A 21,230-nucleotide genomic window follows, 5' to 3' on the forward strand; every position below is an offset into this window, starting at 1 on the left:
GCTCCGTGATGACCTATGGCATGACTGAGAGCGCTGCTGGTGGTCTGGTTCAATCCTCGTCCTACTGGTGTACCAGGGTTCAGGAGATACGACTGGTCCATCATGGCCGCCACGATTAGGAGCCGCGGTACAGTTCTGTCTGCTGGAGTCCCTTTTTTGTTTCCGTAGTCGCTTGTTACACACTACCCGAGACGTCGCTGGTTTAACTGTGGATTCAGGAGATACAGCGGGTGTTGCAATAACTCTTGTCACCCCCTGGTCTTTAGCTGCTGGCCTTGTTATTCTATTGACCCGTTATCCTCCGGGTTCGTCCCTTCTGTTCCCCTCGTAAGATGGCGTCACTCGGCTTCAGTGAAGGGCAGAGTGGGCGTGGCCTGAGCCTTCCTGGCTTCCGTAGCACAACACTGCCTGCCGGCCTGGTGCTGGGAGTTATACCGGGTCAGCTGTCCAGGGATAGAGGGAGACAGGGCCACTGACCCCCTGGGTTCAAGTCCGGCTGCGTCACGGGCTCAGCGGGGCGCAGGAGTGGGGTTCACTCTCTGCCCGGGAGCCTGCTGCTGAACCGGCCGGCTTCTTGAGACCGGGTGCGATGGAGAGGTTGGTGAACAGCAGGCTGGAGACGAGCTGGTGAGACACGGTTCTGTCCGCACATTCTGCAGCTTCTAATATATCGCCTCTTGTGTCTCCAGTGACCGTGCCTCTCACCCCTGCTTCCCCGCTTGCAGACACCAAACCCCCTTCACCTGACACCCTCTCATGTGTTTCCCCGCATCTCTTTCCTCCCGCTGAGAGGCTCGCCCTCCTCACTGACAGCCTCTCCCCCTCCTCACTGACAGCCTCTCCTCACTGACAGCCTCTCCTCCGTCCTGCTGATAGCCTCTCCTCCCTCCTCACTGACAGCCTCTCCTCCTTCCTCACTGACAGCCTCTCCTCCCTCCTCACCCTCCCTCCTCACTGACAGCCTCTCCTCCCTCCTCACTGACAGCCTCTCCTCCCTCCTCACTGACAGCCTCTCCTCCCTACTCACTGACAGCCTCTCCTCCCTCCTCACTGACAGCCTCTCCTCCCTCCTCACTGACAGCCTCTCCTCCCTCCTCACTGACAGCCTCTCCTCCCTCCTCACTGACAGCCTCTCCCCCCTCCTCACTGACAGCCTCTCCCCCCTCCTCACTGACAGCCTCTCCCCCCTCCTCACTGACAGCCTCTCCTCCCTCCTCACTGACAGCCTCTCCTCCCTCCTCACTGACAGCCCTCCTCCCTCCTCACCGACAGCCTCTCCTCCCTCCTCACTGACAGCCTCTCCCCCCTACTCACTGACAGCCTCTCCCCCCTCCTCACTGACAGCCTCTCCCCCCTCCTCACTGACAGCCTCTCCCCCCTCCTCACTGACAGCCTCTCCCCCCTCCTCACTGACAGCCTCTCCTCCCTACTCACTGACAGCCTCTCCCCCCTCCTCACTGACAGCCTCTCCCCCCTCCTCACTGACAGCCTCTCCCCCCCTCCTCACTGACAGCCTCTCCCCCCTCCTCACTGACAGCCTCTCCCCCCTCCTCACTGACAGCCTCCCCCCCCTCCTCACTGACAGCCTCCCCCCCCTCCTCACTGACAGCCTCTCCCCCCTCCTCACTGACAGCCACTCCTCCCTCCTCACTGACAGCCTCTCCTCCCTCCTCACTGACAGCCTCTCCTCCCTCCTCACTGACTCCCTCCTCACTGACAGCCTCCTCACTGACAGCCTCTCCTCCCTCCTCACTGACAGCCTCTCCTCCGTCCTGCTGATAGCCTCTCCTCCCTCCTCACTGACAGCCTCTCCTCCCTCCTCACTGACAGCCTCTCCTCCCTCCTCACTGACAGCCTCTCCTCCCTCCTCACTGACAGCCTCTCCTCCCTCCTCACTGACAGCCTCTCCTCCCTCCTCACTGACAGCCCTCCTCCCTCCTCACTGACAGCCCTCCTCCCTCCTCACTGACAGCCTCTCCTCCCTCCTGCTGATAGCCTCTCCTCCCTCCTCGCTGATAGCCTCTCCTCCCTCCTCACTGACAGCCTCTCCTCCCTCCTCACTGACAGCCCTCCTCACTGACAACCTCTCCTCCCTCCTCACTGACAGCCTCTCCTCCGTCCTGCTGATAGCCTCTCCTCACTGACAGCCTCTCCTCCCTCCTCACTGACAGCCTCTCCCCCCTCCTCACTGACAGCCTCTCCTCCCTACTCACTGACAGCCTCTCCCCCCTCCTCACTGACAGCCTCTCCCCCCTCCTCACTGACAGCCTCTCCCCCCCTCCTCACTGACAGCCTCTCCCCCCTCCTCACTGACAGCCTCTCCCCCCTCCTCACTGACAGCCTCCCCCCCCTCCTCACTGACAGCCTCCCCCCCCTCCTCACTGACAGCCTCTCCCCCCTCCTCACTGACAGCCACTCCTCCCTCCTCACTGACAGCCTCTCCTCCCTCCTCACTGACAGCCTCTCCTCCCTCCTCACTGACTCCCTCCTCACTGACAGCCTCCTCACTGACAGCCTCTCCTCCCTCCTCACTGACAGCCTCTCCTCCGTCCTGCTGATAGCCTCTCCTCCCTCCTCACTGACAGCCTCTCCTCCCTCCTCACTGACAGCCTCTCCTCCCTCCTCACTGACAGCCTCTCCTCCCTCCTCACTGACAGCCTCTCCTCCCTCCTCACTGACAGCCTCTCCTCCCTCCTCACTGACAGCCCTCCTCCCTCCTCACTGACAGCCCTCCTCCCTCCTCACTGACAGCCTCTCCTCCCTCCTGCTGATAGCCTCTCCTCCCTCCTCGCTGATAGCCTCTCCTCCCTCCTCACTGACAGCCTCTCCTCCCTCCTCACTGACAGCCCTCCTCACTGACAACCTCTCCTCCCTCCTCACTGACAGCCTCTCCTCCGTCCTGCTGATAGCCTCTCCTCACTGACAGCCTCTCCTCCCTCCTCACTGACAGCCTCTCCTCCCTCCTCACTGACAGCCTCTCCTCCCTCCTCACTGACAGCCTCTCCTCCCTCCTCACTGACAGCCTCTCCTCCCTCCTCACTGACAGCCTCTCCTCCCTCCTGCTGATAGCCTCTCCTCCCTCCTGCTGATAGCCTCTCCTCCCTCCTCACTGACAGCCTCTCCTCCCTCCTCACTGACAGCCTCTCCCCCCTCCTCACTGACAGCCTCTCCCCCCTCCTCACTGACAGCCTCTCCCCCCTCCTCACTGACAGCCTCTCCCCCCTCCTCACTGACAGCCTCTCCCCCCTCCTCACTGACAGCCTCCCCCCCCTCCTCACTGACAGCCTCTCCCCCCTCCTCACTGACAGCCACTCCTCCCTCCTCACTGACAGCCTCTCCTCCCTCCTCACTGACAGCCTCTCCTCCCTCCTCACTGACTCCCTCCTCACTGACAGCCTCCTCACTGACAGCCTCTCCTCCCTCCTCACTGACAGCCTCTCCTCCGTCCTGCTGATAGCCTCTCCTCCCTCCTCACTGACAGCCTCTCCTCCCTCCTCACTGACAGCCTCTCCTCCCTCCTCACTGACAGCCTCTCCTCCCTCCTCACTGACAGCCTCTCCTCCCTCCTCACTGACAGCCCTCCTCCCTCCTCACTGACAGCCCTCCTCCCTCCTCACTGACAGCCCTCCTCCCTCCTCACTGACAGCCTCTCCTCCCTCCTGCTGATAGCCTCTCCTCCCTCCTCGCTGATAGCCTCTCCTCCCTCCTCACTGACAGCCTCTCCTCCCTCCTCACTGACAGCCCTCCTCACTGACAACCTCTCCTCCCTCCTCACTGACAGCCTCTCCTCCGTCCTGCTGATAGCCTCTCCTCACTGACAGCCTCTCCTCCCTCCTCACTGACAGCCTCTCCTCCCTCCTCACTGACAGCCTCTCCTCCCTCCTCACTGACAGCCTCTCCTCCCTCCTCACTGACAGCCTCTCCTCCCTCCTCACTGACAGCCTCTCCTCCCTCCTCACTGACAGCCTCTCCTCCCTCCTCACTGACAGCCTCTCCTCCCTCCTCACTGACAGCCTCTCCCCCCTCCTCACTGACAGCCTCTCCTCCCTCCTGCTGATAGCCTCTCCTCCCTCCTGCTGATAGCCTCTCCTCCCTCCTCACTGACAGCCTCTCCTCCCTCCTCACTGACAGCCTCTCCTCCCACCTCACTGACAGCCTCTCCTCCCTCCTCACTGACAGCCTCTCCTCCCTCCTCACTGACAGCCTCTCCTCCCTACTCACTGACAGCCTCCCCCCCCTACTCACTGACAGCCTCTCCCCCCTCCTCACTGACAGCCTCTCCCCCCTCCTCACTGACAGCCTCTCCCCCCTCCTCACTGACAGCCTCTCCCCCCTCCTCACTGACAGCCTCTCCTCCCTACTCACTGACAGCCTCTCCCCCCTCCTCACTGACAGCCTCTCCTCCCTCCTCACTGACAGCCTCTCCTCCCTCCTCACTGACAGCCTCTCCTCCGTCCTGCTGATAGCCTCTCCTCCCTCCTCACTGACAGCCTCTCCTCCCTACTCACTGACAGCCTCTCCCCCCTACTCACTGACAGCCTCTCCCCCCTCCTCACTGACAGCCTCTCCTCCCTCCTCACTGACAGCCTCTCCTCCCTCCTCACTGACAGCCCTCCTCACTGACAGCCATCCTCCCTCCTCACTGACAGCCTCTCCTCCCTCCTGCTGATAGCCTCTCCTCCCTCCTCACTGACAGCCTCTCCTCCCTCCTCACTGACAGCCCTCCTCACTGACAACCTCTCCTCCCTCCTCACTGACAGCCTCTCCTCCCTCCTCACTGACAGCCTCTCCTCCCTCCTCACTGACAGCCTCTCCTCCGTCCTCACTGACAGCCTCTCCTCCGTCCTCACTGACAGCCTCTCCTCCCTCCTCACTGACAGCCTCTCCTCCCTCCTCACTGACAGCCTCTCCTCCCTCCTCACTGACAGCCTCTCCTCCCTCCTCACTGATAGCCTCTCCTCCCTCCTCACTGATAGCCTCTCCTCCCTCCTCACTGACAGCCTCTCCTCCCTCCTCACTGACAGCCTCTCCTCCCTCCTCACCCTCCCTCCTCACTGACAGCCTCTCCTCCCTCCTCACTGACAGCCTCTCCTCCCTCCTCACTGACAGCCTCTCCTCCCTCCTCACTGACAGCCTCTCCTCCCTCCTCACTGACAGCCTCTCCTCCCTCCTCACTGACAGCCCTCCTCCCTGAGTGCCTCACCCCCCTCCTCACTGACAGCCTCTCCTCCTTCCTCAGTGACAGCCTCTCCTCCTTCCTCAGTGACAGCCTCTCCTCCCTCCTCAGTGACAGCCTCTCCTCCTTCCTCAGTGACAGCCTCTCCTCCCTCCTCAGTGACAGCCTCTCCTCCCTCCTCAGTGACAGCCTCTCCTCCCTCCTCAGTGACAGCCTCTCCTCCCTCCTCAGACAGCTCTCCTCCCTCCTCAGACAGCTCTCCTCCCTCCTCACAGACAGCTCTCCTCCCTCCTCACTGACAGCCTCTCCTCCCTCCTCACTGACAGCCCTCCTCCCTCCTCACCGACAGCCTCTCCTCCCTACTCACCGACAGCCTCTCCTCCCTACTCACCGACAGCCTCTCCTCCCTACTCACTGACAGCCTCTCCCCCCTACTCACTGACAGCCTCTCCCCCCTCCTCACTGACAGCCTCTCCCCCCTCCTCACTGACAGCCTCTCCTCCCTACTCACTGACAGCCTCTCCTCCCTCCTCACTGACAGCCTCTCCTCCCTCCTCACTGACAGCCTCTCCTCCCTCCTCACTGACAGCCTCTCCTCCCTCCTCACTGACAGCCTCTCCTCCGTCCTGCTGATAGCCTCTCCTCCCTCCTCACTTACAGCCTCTCCTCCCTCCTCACTTACAGCCTCTCCTCCCTCCTCACTTACAGCCTCTCCTCCCTCCTCATTGACAGCCTCTCCTCCGTCCTGCTGATAGCCTCTCCTCCCTCCCCACTGACAGCCTCTCCTCCCTCCTCACTGACAGCCCTCCTCCCTCCTCACTGACAGCCCTCCTCCCTCCTCACTGACAGCCCTCCTCCCTGACAGCCCTCCTCCCTGACAGCCCTCCTCCCTCCTCACTGACAGCCCTCCTCCCTCCTCACTGACAGCCCTCCTCCCTCCTCACTGACAGCCCTCCTCCCTCCTCACTGACAGCCCTCCTCCCTCCTCACTGACAGCCCTCCTCCCTCCTCACTGACAGCCCTCCTCCCTCCTCACTGACAGCCCTCCTCCCTCCTCACTGACAGCCTCTCCTCCGTCCTGCTGATAGCCTCTCCTCCCTCCTCACTGACAGACTCTCCTCCGTCCTGCTGATAGCCTCTCCTCCCTCCTCAATGACTGACTCTCCTCCCTCCTCACTGACTGACTCTCCTCCCTCCTCACTGACTGACTCTCCTCCCTCCTCACTGACAGCCTCTCCTCCCTCCTCACTGACAGCCTCTCCTCCGTCCTGCTGAGCCTCTCCTCCCTCCTCACTGACAGCCTCTCCTCCCTCCTCACTGACAGCCTCTCCTCCCTCCTCACTGACAGCCCTCCTCCCTCCTCACTGACAGCCCTCCTCCCTCCTCACTGACAGCTCTCCTCCCTCCTCCCTGACAGCCTCTCCTCCCTCCTCACTGACAGCCTCTCCTCCCTCCTCACTGACAGCCTCTCCTCCCTCCTCACTGACGTCTCTCCTCCCTCCTCACTGACAGCCTCTCCTCCCTCCTCACTGACAGCCTCTCCTCCCTCCTCACTGACAGCCTCTCCTCCCTCCTCACTGACAGCTCTCCTCCCTCCTCACTGACAGCCTCTCCTCCCTCCTCCCTCCTCACTGACAGCCTCTCCTCCCTCCTCACTGACAGCCTCTCCTCCCTCCTCACTGACAGCCTCTCCTCCCTCCTCACTGACAGCCTCTCCTCCCTCCTCACTGACAGCCTCTCCTCCCTCCTCACTGACAGCCTCTCCTCCCTCCTCACTGACAGCCTCTCCTCCCTCCTCACTGACAGCTCTCCTCCCTCCTCACTGACAGCTCTCCTACCTCCTCACTGACAGCTCTCCTCCTCCCTAACTGACAGCCTCTCCTCCCTCCTCACTGACAGCTCTCCTCCCTCCTCACTGCCAGCTCTCCTCCCTCCTCACTGTCGGCCTCTCCTCCTACCTCACTGACAGCCTCTCCTCCTACCTCACTGACAGCCTTTCCTACCTCCTCACTGACAGCCTCTCCTCCCTCACAGCCTCTCCTCCCTCACAGCCTCTCCTCCCTCACAGCCTCTCCTCCCTCACAGCCTCTCCTCCCTCACAGCCTCTCCTCCCTCACAGCCTCTCCTCCCTCACAGCCTCTCCTCCCTTCTGCTGATAGCCTCTCCTCCCTCCTCACTGACAGCCCTCCTCCCTCCTCACTGACTGCCTCTCCCCCTCCTCACTGACTGCCTCTCCCCCTCCTCACTGACTGCCTCTCCCCCTCCTCACTGACTGCCTCTCCCCCTCCTCACTGACTGCCTCTCCCCCTCCTCACTGACTGCCTCTCCCCCTCCTCACTGACTGCCTCTCCTCCTTCCTCACTGACAGCCTCTCCTCCTTCCTCACTGACAGCCTCTCCTCCTTCCTCACTGACAGCCTCTCCTCCTTCCTCACTGACAGCCTCTCCTCCTTCCTCACTGACAGCCTCTCCTCCCTCCTCACTGTCAGCCTCTCCTCCCTCCTCACTGACAGCCTCTCCTCCCTCCTTCCACTGACCGCACCGCCCTTCCACTGACCGCACCGCCCTTCCACTGACCGCACCGCTTTTTCACTGACAGCCTCTTCTCCCGCCCACTGACAGCACCACCCTTCCACTGACAGCACCACCCTTCCACTGACAGCACCACCCTTCCACTGACAGCACCACCCTTCCACTGACAGCACCACCCTTCCACTGACAGCACCACCCGTCCACTGACAGCACCACCCTTCCACTGACAGCCTCTTCTCCCGCCCGCTGACCGCACCACCCTTCAACTGACCGCACCACCCTTCAACTGACCGCACCACCCTTCCACTGACCGCACCACCCTTCCACTGACCGCACCACCCTTCCACTGACCGCACCACCCTTCCACTGACCGCACCACCCTTCCACTGACCGCACCACCCTTCCACTGACCGCACCACCCTTCCACTGACCGCACCACCCTTCCACTGACCGCACCACCCTTCCACTGACCGCACCACCCTTCCACTGACAGCATCACCCTTCCACTGACAGCATCACCCTTCCAATGGCAGCACCACCCTTCCACTGACTGCCTCTTCTCCCTCCCGCTGACAGCAACACACTTTCACTGACAGCTTCTTCTCTTTCCCGCTGACAGCCCCACACTTTCACTGACAGCCTCTTCTCCCTCCAACTGACCGCACCACCCTTCTCCTGATAGCCTCTTCTCCCTCCCGCTGACAGCACCGCCCCTCCACTGACAGCACCACACTTCTACTGACAGCCTCTTCTCCCTCCCATTGACAGCACCACACTTACACTGACAGCCTATTCTCCCTCCCGCTGACCGCACCACCCTTCCACTGACCGCACCACCCTTCCACTGACCGCACCACCCTTCCCCTGATAGCCTCTTCTCCCTCCAGCTGACCGCACCGCCCTTCCACTGACCGCACCGCCCTTCCACTGACCGCACCGCCCTTCCACTGACCGCACCGCCCTTCCACTGACCGCACCACCCTTCCCCTGACCGCACCACCCTTCCCCTGATAGCCTCTTCTCCCTCCGGCTGACCGCACCGCCCTTCCACTGACCGCACCGCCCTGACCGCACCGCCCTTCCACTGACCGCACCGCCCTTCCACTGACCGCACCGCCCTTCCACTGACCGCACCGCCCTTCCACTGACCGCACCGCCCTTCCACTGACCGCACCGCCCTTCCACTGACTGCACCGCCCTTCCACTGACTGCACCGCCCTTCCACTGACTGCACCGTCCTTCCACTGGCAGCACCGCCCTTCCACTGGCAGCACCGCCCTTCCACTGGCAGCACCGCCCTTCCACTGGCAGCACCGCCCTTCCAATGGCAGCACCGCCCTTCCAATGGCAGCACCGCCCTTCCAATGGCAGCACCACCCATCCACTGGCAACACCACCCTTCCATTGACAGCCTTTTCTCCCTCCTGCTGACAGCAACACACTTTCACTGACAGCTTCTTCTCTTTCCCGCTGACAGCCCCACACTTTCACTGAGAGCCTCTTCTCCCTCCAACTGACCGCACCACCCTTCCACTGACCGCACCACCCTTCCACTGACCGCACCACCCTTCCACTGAAAGCACCCCACAGACAGCCTCTTCTCCCTCCCGCTGACAGCCTCGCCTCCCTCCTTCTGACAGCTCCACACTTCCACTGACAGCCTCTTCTCCCTCCCACTGACCGCACCACCCTTCCACTGACCACACCACCCTTCCACTGACCACACCACCCTTCCACTGACCACACCACCCTTCCACTGATAGCCTCTTCTCCCTCCAGCTGACCGCACCGCCCTTCCACTGACCACACCGCCCTTCCACTGGCAGCACCACCCTTCCAATGGCAGCACCACCCTTCCACTGATAGCCTCTTCTCCCTCCGGCTGACCGCACGGCCCTTCCACTGACTGCACCACCCTTCCACTGACTGCACCACCCTTCCACTGACTGCACCACCCTTCCACTGACTGCACCACCCTTCCACTGACTGCACCACCCTTCCACTGACTGCACCACCCTTCCACTGACTGCACCACCCTTCCACTGACTGCACCACCCTTTTCTCCCTCCCGCTGACAGCAACACACTTTCACTGACAGCTTCTTCTCTTTCCCGCTGACAGCCCCACACTTTCACTGACAGCCTCTTCTCCCTCCAACTGACCGCACCACCCTTCCACTGACCGCACCACCCTTCCACTGACCGCACCACCCTTCCACTGACCGCACCACCCTTCCACTGAAAGCACCCCACAGACAGCCTCTTCTCCCTCCCGCTGACAGCACCACACTTTCACTGACAGCCTCGCCTCCCTCTCGCTGACAGCAACACACTTTCACTGACAGCCTCTTCTCCCTCCCACTGACCGCACCACCCTCCCACTGACCGCACCACCCTCCCACTGACCGCACCACCCTTCCACTGACCGCACCACCCTTCCCCTGATAGCCTCTTCTACCTCCGGCTGACCGCACGGCCCTTCCACTGACTGCACCACCCTTCCACTGACTGCACCACCCTTCCACTGACTGCACCACCCTTCCACTGACTGCACCACCCTTCCACTGACTGCACCGCCCTTCCACTGACTGCACCGCCCTTCCACTGACAGCCTATTCTCCCTCCCGCAGACAGCAACACACTTTCACTGACAGCTTCTTCTCTTTCCCGCTGACAGCCCCACACTTTCACTGACAGCCTCTTCTCCCTCCAACTGACCGCACCGCCCTTCCACTGACCGCACCGCCCTTCCACTGACCGCACCGCCCTTCCACTGACCGCACCGCCCTTCCACTGACCGCACCGCCCTTCCACTGACCGCACCGCCCTTCCACTGACCGCACCGCCCTTCCACTGACCGCACCGCCCTTCCACTGACCGCACCGCCCTTCCACTGACCGCACCGCCCTTCCACTGACAGCCTATTCTCCCTCCCGCAGACAGCAACACACTTTCACTGACAGCTTCTTCTCTTTCCCGCTGACAGCCCCACACTTTCACTGACAGCCTCTTCTCCCTCCAACTGACCGCACCGCCCTTCCACTGACCGCACTGCCCTTCCACTGACCGCACCGCCCTTCCACTGACCGCACCGCCCTTCCACTGACCGCACCGCCCTTCCACTGACCGCACCGCCCTTCCACTGACCGCACCGCCCTTCCACTGACCGCACCGCCCTTCCACTGACCGCACCGCCCTTCCACTGATAGCCTCTTCTCCCTCCGGCTGACCGCACGGCCCTTCCACTGACTGCACGGCCCTTCCACTGACTGCACGGCCCTTCCACTGACTGCACGGCCCTTCCACTGACTGCACGGCCCTTCCACTGACTGCACGGCCCTTCCACTGACTGCACGGCCCTTCCACTGACTGCACGGCCCTTCCACTGACCGCACGGCCCTCCCACTGACCGCACGGCCCTTCCACTGACCGCACGGCCCTTCCACTGACCGCACGGCCCTTCCACTGACCGCACGGCCCTTCCACTGACCGCACGGCCCTTCCACTGACCGCACGGCCCTTCCACTGACCGCACGGCCCTTCCACTGACCGCACGGCCCTTCCACTGACCGCACGGCCCTTCCACTGACACCCCCGCCTCCCTCCACTGACACCCCCGCCTCCCTCCACTGACACCCCCGCCTCCCTCCACTGACACCCCCGCCTCCCTCCACTGACACCCCCGCCTCCCTCCACTGACACCCCCGCCTCCCTCCACTGACACCCCCGCCTCCCTCCACTGACACCCCCGCCTCCCTCCACTGACACCCCCGCCTCCCTCCACTGACACCCCCGCCTCCCTCCACTGACACCCCCGCCTCCCTCCCACTGACAGCACCATCCTTCCACTGACAGCACCACACTTTCACTGACAGCCTCGCCTCCCTCCCACGGACGCTCAGCCTCTCTTTCCTCCTACTGACCGTGAATCTTCTATCTGACAGATAATTTTTCCTACTTTATTTATTTATTTATTTATTTATTTTTTGCAATTTTTAAAGCGCAAACAAATACCCATAAGGGTGTCTTGGCGCTAAATTCACAGAACTCACTTAGAGGTGACAGGGGAGTTGAAGGTAGAGGATAGCTATGTCTAGACAGGGGAGTCAGGAGGAGGAGAATAGCCATGTCTTGAGGCTGTTACGAAATTTTAGAAGTGTGGGGGCAGTTTTGATATGGAGAGGTAAAGTGTTCCACAGTTTGGCCGTGGCAATGGTGAAGCGTCTGTCTCCCCAGTTGGCCCTTTTTGTGCGAGGGACTTTTAACTGAAAGGCTGAAGAAGACCGTAGAATCCTATGTTGTTCAACTGGACGGAGAGCTTCTTTTAAAAACTGTGGTCCTGTATTGTTCAGGGTCTTATAAGCTATGCACATAGCTTTAAATTTGATTCGGCTCCTGATGGGGAGCCAATGGAGTTTCCTGATGTACGGGGAAATGGATGAGAATTTTGGGATAGACAGTAACGTTCTGGCTGCAGCATTTTGTACTGTTTGTAATTTATTGAGAACTCCTTCCTGCGCATTCAGAAGAAGTGAATTACAGTAATCGGTTCTCGAGAACACTAGTGTGCTGATGAGAGTTTTTCCTGCTGATTGTGGAAGGTAAGGAAGCAGTTTTTTTATTTTTTTAAGCAGATGAAACAACGGCGTTGGCATGGTGGTGAAATGTCAGCTTGTTGTCAAAGATGACTCCCAGATTGCGGACCTTTGCCACCGGCTGGGGTGGGGGCCCCAACTGAGGTGGCCACCACTGAGGAGACCATGCTGGGTGCAAGCTCCCGAATGTCATCACCTCCGTTTTGTCGGAGTTAAGCTTGAGACAGTTTGATGACATCCAGGAGCTTATCGCCTTCATTCCCTCCTGAAAGTTGGCTGCGACGGATGTTCCATTATTGTGCACCGATAGTACTAGTTGGGTATCATCGGCGTACGTGGTGAGGGCAATTCCATAAGATTTTATCACCCTCGCTAAGTCCGACGCATAGATATTAAACAGCGTCGGGCTTAGCGAGGAGCCCTGGGGAACACCACAAGGGAGGGAGAAGGTGTGGGAGGTGAAATTGCCCATCTTGATGGTCTGAGGGCGGTTAGCTAGGAATGAGGCAATCAGATCTTTAGCTTTGCCTCTTATTCCTAGAGCTGAGACACGGTCGATCAGAGTGACATGATCGACCGTGTCAAAAGCAGCCGAAAGGTCCTGAAGTATTAGGACTGCTGCTCCTCCCATGTCCATGGTTGCTCTGATTTCGTCTGCGGCCTTTAGTAGTGCCGTCTCCGTCCCATGTCCCTGTCTAAAACCAAACTGGGTCTCATCAAGAAGATTATCGTTGATGAATTTGGAAAGCTGGATGTTGATAGACTTTTCGAAAATTGTGGCTGGGAAGGGGAGACAGGCGATGGGTCTGTAGCTAGCTGGAAGCTGAGGGTCCAATGTAGGCTTCTTTAGGAGGGGCTTGATGATGGCTTCCTTCCAAACTGAAGGATATACGCCAGATGCAAACATGGCGTTGCAGATAGTGGTCAAAGCAGGAGAGATTGCATCAGGGATGCGGTTTAAAATAGCAGGAGGGCAAGGGTCAAGAGGGGAACAGGATTTGATGGTGGACACCAAGCGACTCTCCGCCTGCTGACTCACAGCCTCTTCTGCCGAGAGTCTCACTACTATCACTGACAGCATCTTTTTTCTCCTGCTAAGAAACTCACTCCTATATGTACAGCCTTTTCTTTTTCCCCTCTTATTGACGACCTTTCCTTCCTCCTACTGACAGCCTCTCTTTCCTCTGGCTGACGGCCTTTCTCCCTCTGGTTCACGGCCTTTTCTCCCTCCTGCTGACGGCCTTTCCATCCTCTGGACTACTTCCTCTCCTGATTCGTGCTGACAGCAACTCTTCTACTGTCTCGCAGACTCTCCTTCCTCCTGTTGACAGTGTCTCTTTTATCTGACTGACAACTTCTCCCTCGACTCGCCCACCGCTGACTCACAGCCTTCCTAGCTTCTGCTGAGAGGCTGACTCCCATCACTGATAGCCTCTCCTCCCTCCTTATGAAAAGCATCTTCTCCCTCTGGCTCATGGTCTCTCTTCCCTCCTGCTGCCAACCTTTCCTGCTGACAGTCTGACTACTCATCTCTAACAACCTGTCCCCTTCCTGCTGACAGCCTCTTCCCCCTCCTGCTGACAGCCTTGTCCCCCTCCTGCTGACAGCCTCGTCCCCCTCCTGCTGACAGCCTCGTCCCCCTCCTGCTGACAGCCTCGTCCCCCTCCTGCTGACAGCCTCGTCCCCCTCCTGCTGACAGCCTCGTCCCCCTCCTGCTGACAGCTTTGTCTCCCTCCTGCTGCGTCCCCCTCCTGCTGACAGCCTCGTCCCCCTCCTGCTGACAGCCTCGTCCCCCCTCCTGCTGACAGCCTCGTCCCCCCTCCTGCTGACAGCCTCGTCCCCCCTCCTGCTGACAGCCTCGTCCCCCCTCCTGCTGACAGCCTCGTCCCCCCTCCTGCTGACAGCCTCGTCCCCCCTCCTGCTGACAGCCTCGTCCCCCCTCCTGCTGACAGCCTCGTCCCCCCTCCTGCTGACAGGCTCTTCCCCCTCCTGCTGACAGCCTCGTCCCCCTCCTGCTGACAGCCTCGTCCCCCTCCTGCTGACACTCATCCATCTGATTGACATACTCTTCTTTCTACTGCTATCAAGCTCTGGTGCCCCTGCTGTCGGCAGCTTCTGGTAACTTGTGCTAATGACAGCCTCGGTGCTTACAACAAATCAAGGCCTCTGTGCCGCTACCTCTGTCGGCAACATGTTTGCGTGCTCTCCGTTGTCTCACGCCCCCTGGTACTAGAGTCGTGTGAGCCACTTAAAGCTAAAGCGAGAGGCCTGACTCCTCTCGAGGTCCTCTTGGACCCTTGAGCCCTAAAACAAGCCGAGCTTTAATGTTGCTTCTGCCTATTACTCACACTCTACCATCATCCGCCAAGAATTGAAAACAAATTATACACCTTTGGTGTTAAAAAGTAGGGAAAGAGGTAGCTATCTAATGGGGGAAATTCATATCGTGAAACCAGAAAATCTGGGACCAATTTTGGCTTCCCCATGTGACCAAATTTTGTTATCTAGGCAAATATTTTATTTTACAGAGCTTCCTTTTTCCTTGTTTTTACATTGGACCTTCTAATATGTGAATTCAGGGTGTGTGCTGTACAAAAATAATCTGATGTATTAAGGTGAAAAAAGCTACTTCATGTCAAAGAAATACCTTTTTCATTTTAAGGGGACTATCATATTTTCCCTCCATGTTTATCGCACAATTTATATTCAAACTATTGTCAGGTCTCAGCTCGTGAACAAGCTATCAGAACTCAGCTACATTTTTGGCTTGGCTTTCCCTAATAATGTGTTGGCTATCCGCAGCGTGTTGCCACAGCTCCTTCCTGGCTTCCATTTTGTTCATGTTGTCCAGCCACCGCCTCTTCCTGCTGCCACCTCTTAGTATTTTCCACTATACCACTTTGTGGCAGGTAGTCAATTCACTGAGCTCACATCCCATTCTTGATTTCGTTCAATCCACTCTCCTTTGCCTCACTGTGAGTGATAATCTAAACTAGTTAGTACTTTTAAATGGACAGGTACTGTTGGTACTTGGTACCTTTAATTTTTAAAAATTGAAATAGAGAGAATCCATACTTCTCAGCAGAAGTGATATAGTTTTATTTGGAGGGTACTTACACTTCCCAGTAGCAACAGGTACTCTGGGACTGTACATTCCTGCACTTCTACTTTTTGTATTTAAAGCACTGCCAGTGGCCCTTCTCCTTGCATAGCAGTAAACCATGTGGCCCCTCTGATTGGTATTCATTCACATGCAGCGCTCTCCTAATCTGGCTTGAATTCTGTTTCGTGTGGCCTCCTACTTCCCCGGCTGTTGCTCTAGGTTGTAGTACCCTGTTCTCTCTCACTTTAAAAAAAATATTTTTATTGATGACTTAACCAGGGTATCTCTGTAACATTACAGCACATCAGCAATAAGGAAGCAGCATTTAAAGAATCTATAGACCTTGTTACAACAATTTGAATTATTATGCAAGGTTTCTTTTCCTAATGGAATACAGACCCATCCGTTTCTTGTCTTGGGAAGGGTCCAGAGCCCAGGCAACGTACATAGGTCTCTCTTAAATTAATTCCATTTACTCCACATTTGCACCCACTTCTTCGGGCAGCCACTGCTTTCATAAACTGTCTTTTCTGAAATCATACATTAGTCCGTATCTTCCATCCATGCCCGGAGTGTTGGTGGTTCGGGAGCATCCCATCATTTCGCCATGTTCCATTTTGCTATTGTCATTCCTAATGTGGCCCAGGATTTTTCTTTACTATGCAAGTCTGTAGCCCCCATACAATAGGGAGACACTGCTCAGGCTCTGGCTCCGGTTTCAGTCCCAGTGTTTCTCCCATACAGCGTATTCCACAGTATTTCTTCATGTACATGCAGTCCCAAATTATGTGGTAAAATGTGCCTTCTTGCTCACAGTGCCTTCTACAAGTAGGATCTGTCCTAAGACCAATCTTAACAAGAGTGTGGCCTGAAAAATATATTCTGTGAAATATTTTGAGGTATATTAATTTGAGTCATGAAGAAATGGCCACCTCCAGCCCAGTGCCTCTTACCACGCCTCATCATCTAACTCCCCAATATCTAGTGTCCCCTCTTACTCTGTTGCTCTTTGTATCCCCACAGTTCCTGACTAGCTACCACACTCTTCTGTGCCTCCTGTTGCTGTCACTTCATTATTTGCTTCTGCTCCTTGCTGGTTGGAACAGTGCGGAGTGCTCTCTGTCTTCACTTGGACTGACAGTCTGGTTAACACAGTAAAGTATCAATATCTCTATGCTCACTGCACTGCAGCCGGTCTATCGATAGTGCAAATAAGCACCTGACAAGGTCTTTCCAATCTAATTATACGTCACAACAGTTTCCAACACCTAGTAAATGTTTCTGCCTAGGTGTTTTCTTGCGAGCACATGGCTGCCACAAGCCCTTCCCATACTTGCCTGGATTGGATTCATAAGAGAAACAATGTCTTTGTGAAACTGGATAGAAATGCGGCTGGGATTGGGTTCATCAAAAAGCTAAATAAGTGTACTTTTACACCAAATAATATAATACGTTTTATTCTAACACTTGCTATTGATTGTACGCTTAAAGAAAACAAACCCAGATGATCTGGGACTCCAAAAAATAAAAGAAAAAACTTTCCTTGTGAATGTTTGTTGATGAAGTCTTAATCAACAAGCATTGGCATAGCCAATAGGTCTCGCCTTAGGGACCTTATAAGTGTTTAGCCATGCAACAGTTGATGTTGTTTCACCAAGGATATTGTGCTGCATAACTAAATACTTATAAGGTCCCAAAGGCGAGACCTATTGGCTATGCCAATGCTTGTTTTGTGTGGGATGGGCTTATTTTTTACCCTCAGAAAATTAGACAGGAGAGGAAAAAGGCGGATAGATAGGAAGACAGATGGAATGTTGGGATGAAAAAGAATTTGCACGAATACCACTAAAAGGATAAATAACGGGAAAAAGAAAGAAGCAGGGTTGGCACCAAAACGAGACCGTTTTGGTATTTGACAACCATGCATTCAGCAGTGTAGACGGCGGACTCCTAAAAAATATCTGGGGCTCTGCACTTTACTTTTTTCACAGCGTGCCAGAATTGTTCAATATCAAAATCATTACACACAAACGGAAAGCCACCAGCAAATATGTTCATCAACAAAGTACTTTAAAAACTCCTTTCTAGTGGTACAATACCCCTAGAGCCTATGTAAATAAAAACACAGGAAGATATGTGTTATTGCGGTGCCATTTGTTAGGATGCTGCCAACATGGCACCATGGCTCGCGCTCTTTTTTCAGCTAAGCTGCTCACGTTCAATGGTGGATCAGTTTGTGGGCAGGTGGAAACTGATGTGTAGAAATCTGCCCTTGTGTCAAAATATATTGTTTTTGTGCAGGGTTTTATACCGAACATCTGCAGTATTTATGCTCTTGGATAGCTATTATTATGACTAATGTTAAGAAGCTTAATTTACTAATCTAAGCAAATAGAAGGCTAAACCGGCCTTGCCAAGATTCAGACGCGCGACCATCACTCTGTCGCAAGTCTCAGCTGCGACCGTTTAACCCACTGAGCACTCATGCAGGCCGTGACGTATACCTTTACACACCCATGTGGGCACACGTTCACTGCCTGGCAGTATGTGCGCTTGAAATGAAACACTGAGTGCTACGTTGGACTTGTTTCTATTGCTGTTTCACGGATCACCCTCTGAAACGCCATTTGTAACATCTGGATCATTTTAGAACACTACCCTTGAGTCTCCCAGACAAATAACTATTTTAGAATAGGAGGGATCCACATGGCTTTTGGTCAGATAAGCAACTAGGTGCACGGCCTAAGTGAGCGCACTATGTACAAAAGGAGGCTATATGTGGTGCAGATGGGTGAGTGGATAAGCCTTCTGAACCACTCGGTTAAAGTAGACCAAGCTACCTAATTGGAGATTTCGGGTTTACCCAATGCACTCAGACAACAGTACAACATATATTATGTGAGCAAGTATGCAGAAAGTACAAAAAAGCAAAGCAGCAGAAGTAACTCGGAAGCTCCAGAGGGAGAGTAGTCCGTTGGAGTCCTTTATTATGTCAAACAGCCAGCCGACACGTGTTTCATCGCTATTGCGAATCCTCAGGGCTGAAACAGACAAATAAGTAACAATGGAGCATTCTCTATGCGGATTTACATTTACATAAGAGTCATAATGCAAAGTCTCAAGCGCAGTTGAAAGACTTCCACTAGTATAACTCCCAAAAAAAGCATCTGGTGACTTTTTAGTGCAACCACAAGACATACGTGCCGTAAGTGCGTTTATTTAGTTATCTTGTGGCCGTGCTGGTGACCATGTGCATTCGTGAAAGAACCTGGAGGATATTCCAAATTATACTTGCAAGTGACGCATTGACTGGTTTAACAGCGCGAGTGTTCTTTTTAGTGCACGGTTCATTCACACTTCAAGCTCCGTGATATGTGAAAAGGTCACATGGAATTGTGACTAATGAACACGTCGACCACATACCTATAATGGCTGTATCTAAAACCAGAAGGTCTGTGCATAAAACAAGAAGATGGGAGGAAAAACTCATCACTATTGTATTATATGATACAACTCTGGGACAACTAAGGATTGACAGTTCGTGGAAATGGAATAAATAAAGAGTATAGTAGGCTCACCGCGCTGCTTGTGATAATTCCGACCCAGCTGGGCCCGTGACCATTGGTTTCGAGAAGAGGGAAGTCAGGGGACTGGTTCCAAAACTGTGGTGGTGCCAAAAGAGTGTGACAAGTATGAGGTAAAATTGTATTCGTATGAACTAAACAAGTTTGTTCTGTATATTACTGAAAAACACAGTTTTTGTATGATTTGGGCAAAATCTTGTCCAAACAAAGAATGGGTGTAAAACGCTATTCTCAATGCAACAAATGCAATGCTAGATCCACAACAAACGTGTTTAGCTTTAACCAAGCCTATTTACTGTATTCAGCAATGTAGCGTGGATGTGGGGAAAAGAGGAGTAACGGCTCCAATTCTTGGCTATTGTATCAATAAGTGATTCAAATCATTTGCGTCATAAGCACACATGTGTGTGGCTAGAGGTAATAGCGTACTCGATCGTTACCCGGTCACACAGAGAGAGCTCAAAATAAGTGCAGTGGCGGAATGAACATATATAAACGGCATCGCGACTTACTATAATTATTTTTGATCGGCCTTACCAGTATCAAGCAGTGTTGTGTGTGAAGTCCCGGAAAAAATTGGAGCGTCTAGTCTGACTGCGTGGTCTTGGGATTATGGTCTGAAATATAAAAATGTATTTAGAGGATGTACCACCGTATTAAACTATTGGTAGAGCCGTAAGACATATTCTTACCTAAGGGGTTTACGTGGTTATAGACACCCCGGTGTGGAGTCGGGTACGACTTCCATATGATTCGAAGGGCGACAGAGACTGCAAGAAAGATGGCGTTTTGAAATAGTAAGGGATCCGCAGATAGATCGATGCGTTCTTATATCAAATGAAGAGAGTCGTGTGACTCCTAGTAAGTGCTTACCTCTGTGTTGCAGAGACTGGGTCGCAGAGGGTGTTCTTGCCGGGACGTGCTCCTGTTTGGACACGTGACCCGGAAATCCTTTGCTTTTGAAACAGGTAATGGCGCGTAGACGTCCAAAAATAAATGAACTAGAGCGTTAACCTCTTGGTATAGTGGTATATGTGGATGTGGATTAGCTCCCTTGCCTCTTTTGGAAAATTTGCGTAATTTTTCGGATTATTACAGAAAAAAGGGAGCAATTAAATGTCTAAATCCTAATTCTAACGAAAATAATAATTATCGTCTCTTATACGTACGAACATCACTCTCGATGTATAGATTCTTGTCCAACTATATATTCCATGTGTATTCAAAAGGCTATGATGACTAAAAAAACCCTATTTCTTGTCCCCGAGTGTACACGGGTGAAACCGACGGACCGTAGTGCAAGGAAAGTGAGAGGTGACGTGGGCTTCAAAGATACGATTGTGTGTGGTTGTTCACGAGTCTACTCGCGACGTACGACCAACTCACACGTGTCGTCGAGTGTACGCAAGGTGCACAACCCACTCACGCGTGACTTTAAAAACAGTTACAAAATTGTTCAGTGTAATTCTCGCATATAATTGTTCAGTTTAATCAAAAGACTACACAGTCTATTCATTCTGGATCAACTGGATTTAATTCATTCTGGATTAACCATATTAAATTCATACATTGAAATACTTCTTAAGAAAACTCAAATCAGCATGCATATAGTGATTCGACATTTTCTTTTTTTCAATTGTTATCCATCATGTTGGTGATTCAGCTACGATTTGGAGTTTTGGAAGGTCCATGCAGCAGAAAGGTTCTTATTTACATTCACATATTAAAACATCCGAATAAGATCTACTTGAAATGTGTTCATCTCTATCTGGGCACACAGTAGACACTTATTAATTCAAGAGATCATGGGTACAACACATGTCTGGTGTAGACAAGACCTATTCTCTCGATTGCATAATCAGGTCACATTTCCAATTCTATATCCACAGAATATGTTGCAAAACTCAATCGCCCAGGTAATATTGCATCTCCTGATCGTAGTTGAGTCCGTGCTCTACAGTACGCAAGCGCATGATCCACATGGCTTCTGCGCGTCTTAACTTCAGTTCCCAGTTCCTTCCTCTGACTCCCAACGGGACTATATCTATACCAACATTTTTTACAAGTTTGTTAGTTTCTCAAGATTGGCAATTTGCGACATGCAGTGCCACAGGATATTTGGGATCACACTTGTGTATTGCCCTTATATGTTCAGCAATTCTGTCTTTAAGGGGTCTGATGGTGCTCCCCACATATATTTTGCCACAATTACATTCTATATTGTATACTACAAATATTGTCG

General features: G+C 54.6%; 1 protein-coding gene across 2 annotated transcripts in view; it reads left to right on the forward strand.

Annotated features, from left to right (window-relative positions):
• Nucleotides 1–353: 353 nt before the first annotated feature.
• Nucleotides 354–21,230, forward strand: part of BTBD9 (BTB domain containing 9) — a 980,923-nt gene continuing 960,046 nt past the window's right edge. The window contains exon 1 of one of the 2 annotated variants that reach the window (XM_086925891.1): nt 354–627. The gene's annotated coding sequence lies outside the window, so the exon portion shown is untranslated. The remainder of the gene's footprint in view (nt 628–21,230) is intronic. The other variant, XM_086925890.1, reaches the window with a different exon arrangement.

The sequence above is a fragment of the Lissotriton vulgaris genome, chromosome 6, assembly GCF_964263255.1.
Source record: "Lissotriton vulgaris chromosome 6, aLisVul1.2, whole genome shotgun sequence".
NCBI lineage: Eukaryota > Metazoa > Chordata > Amphibia > Caudata > Salamandridae > Lissotriton > Lissotriton vulgaris.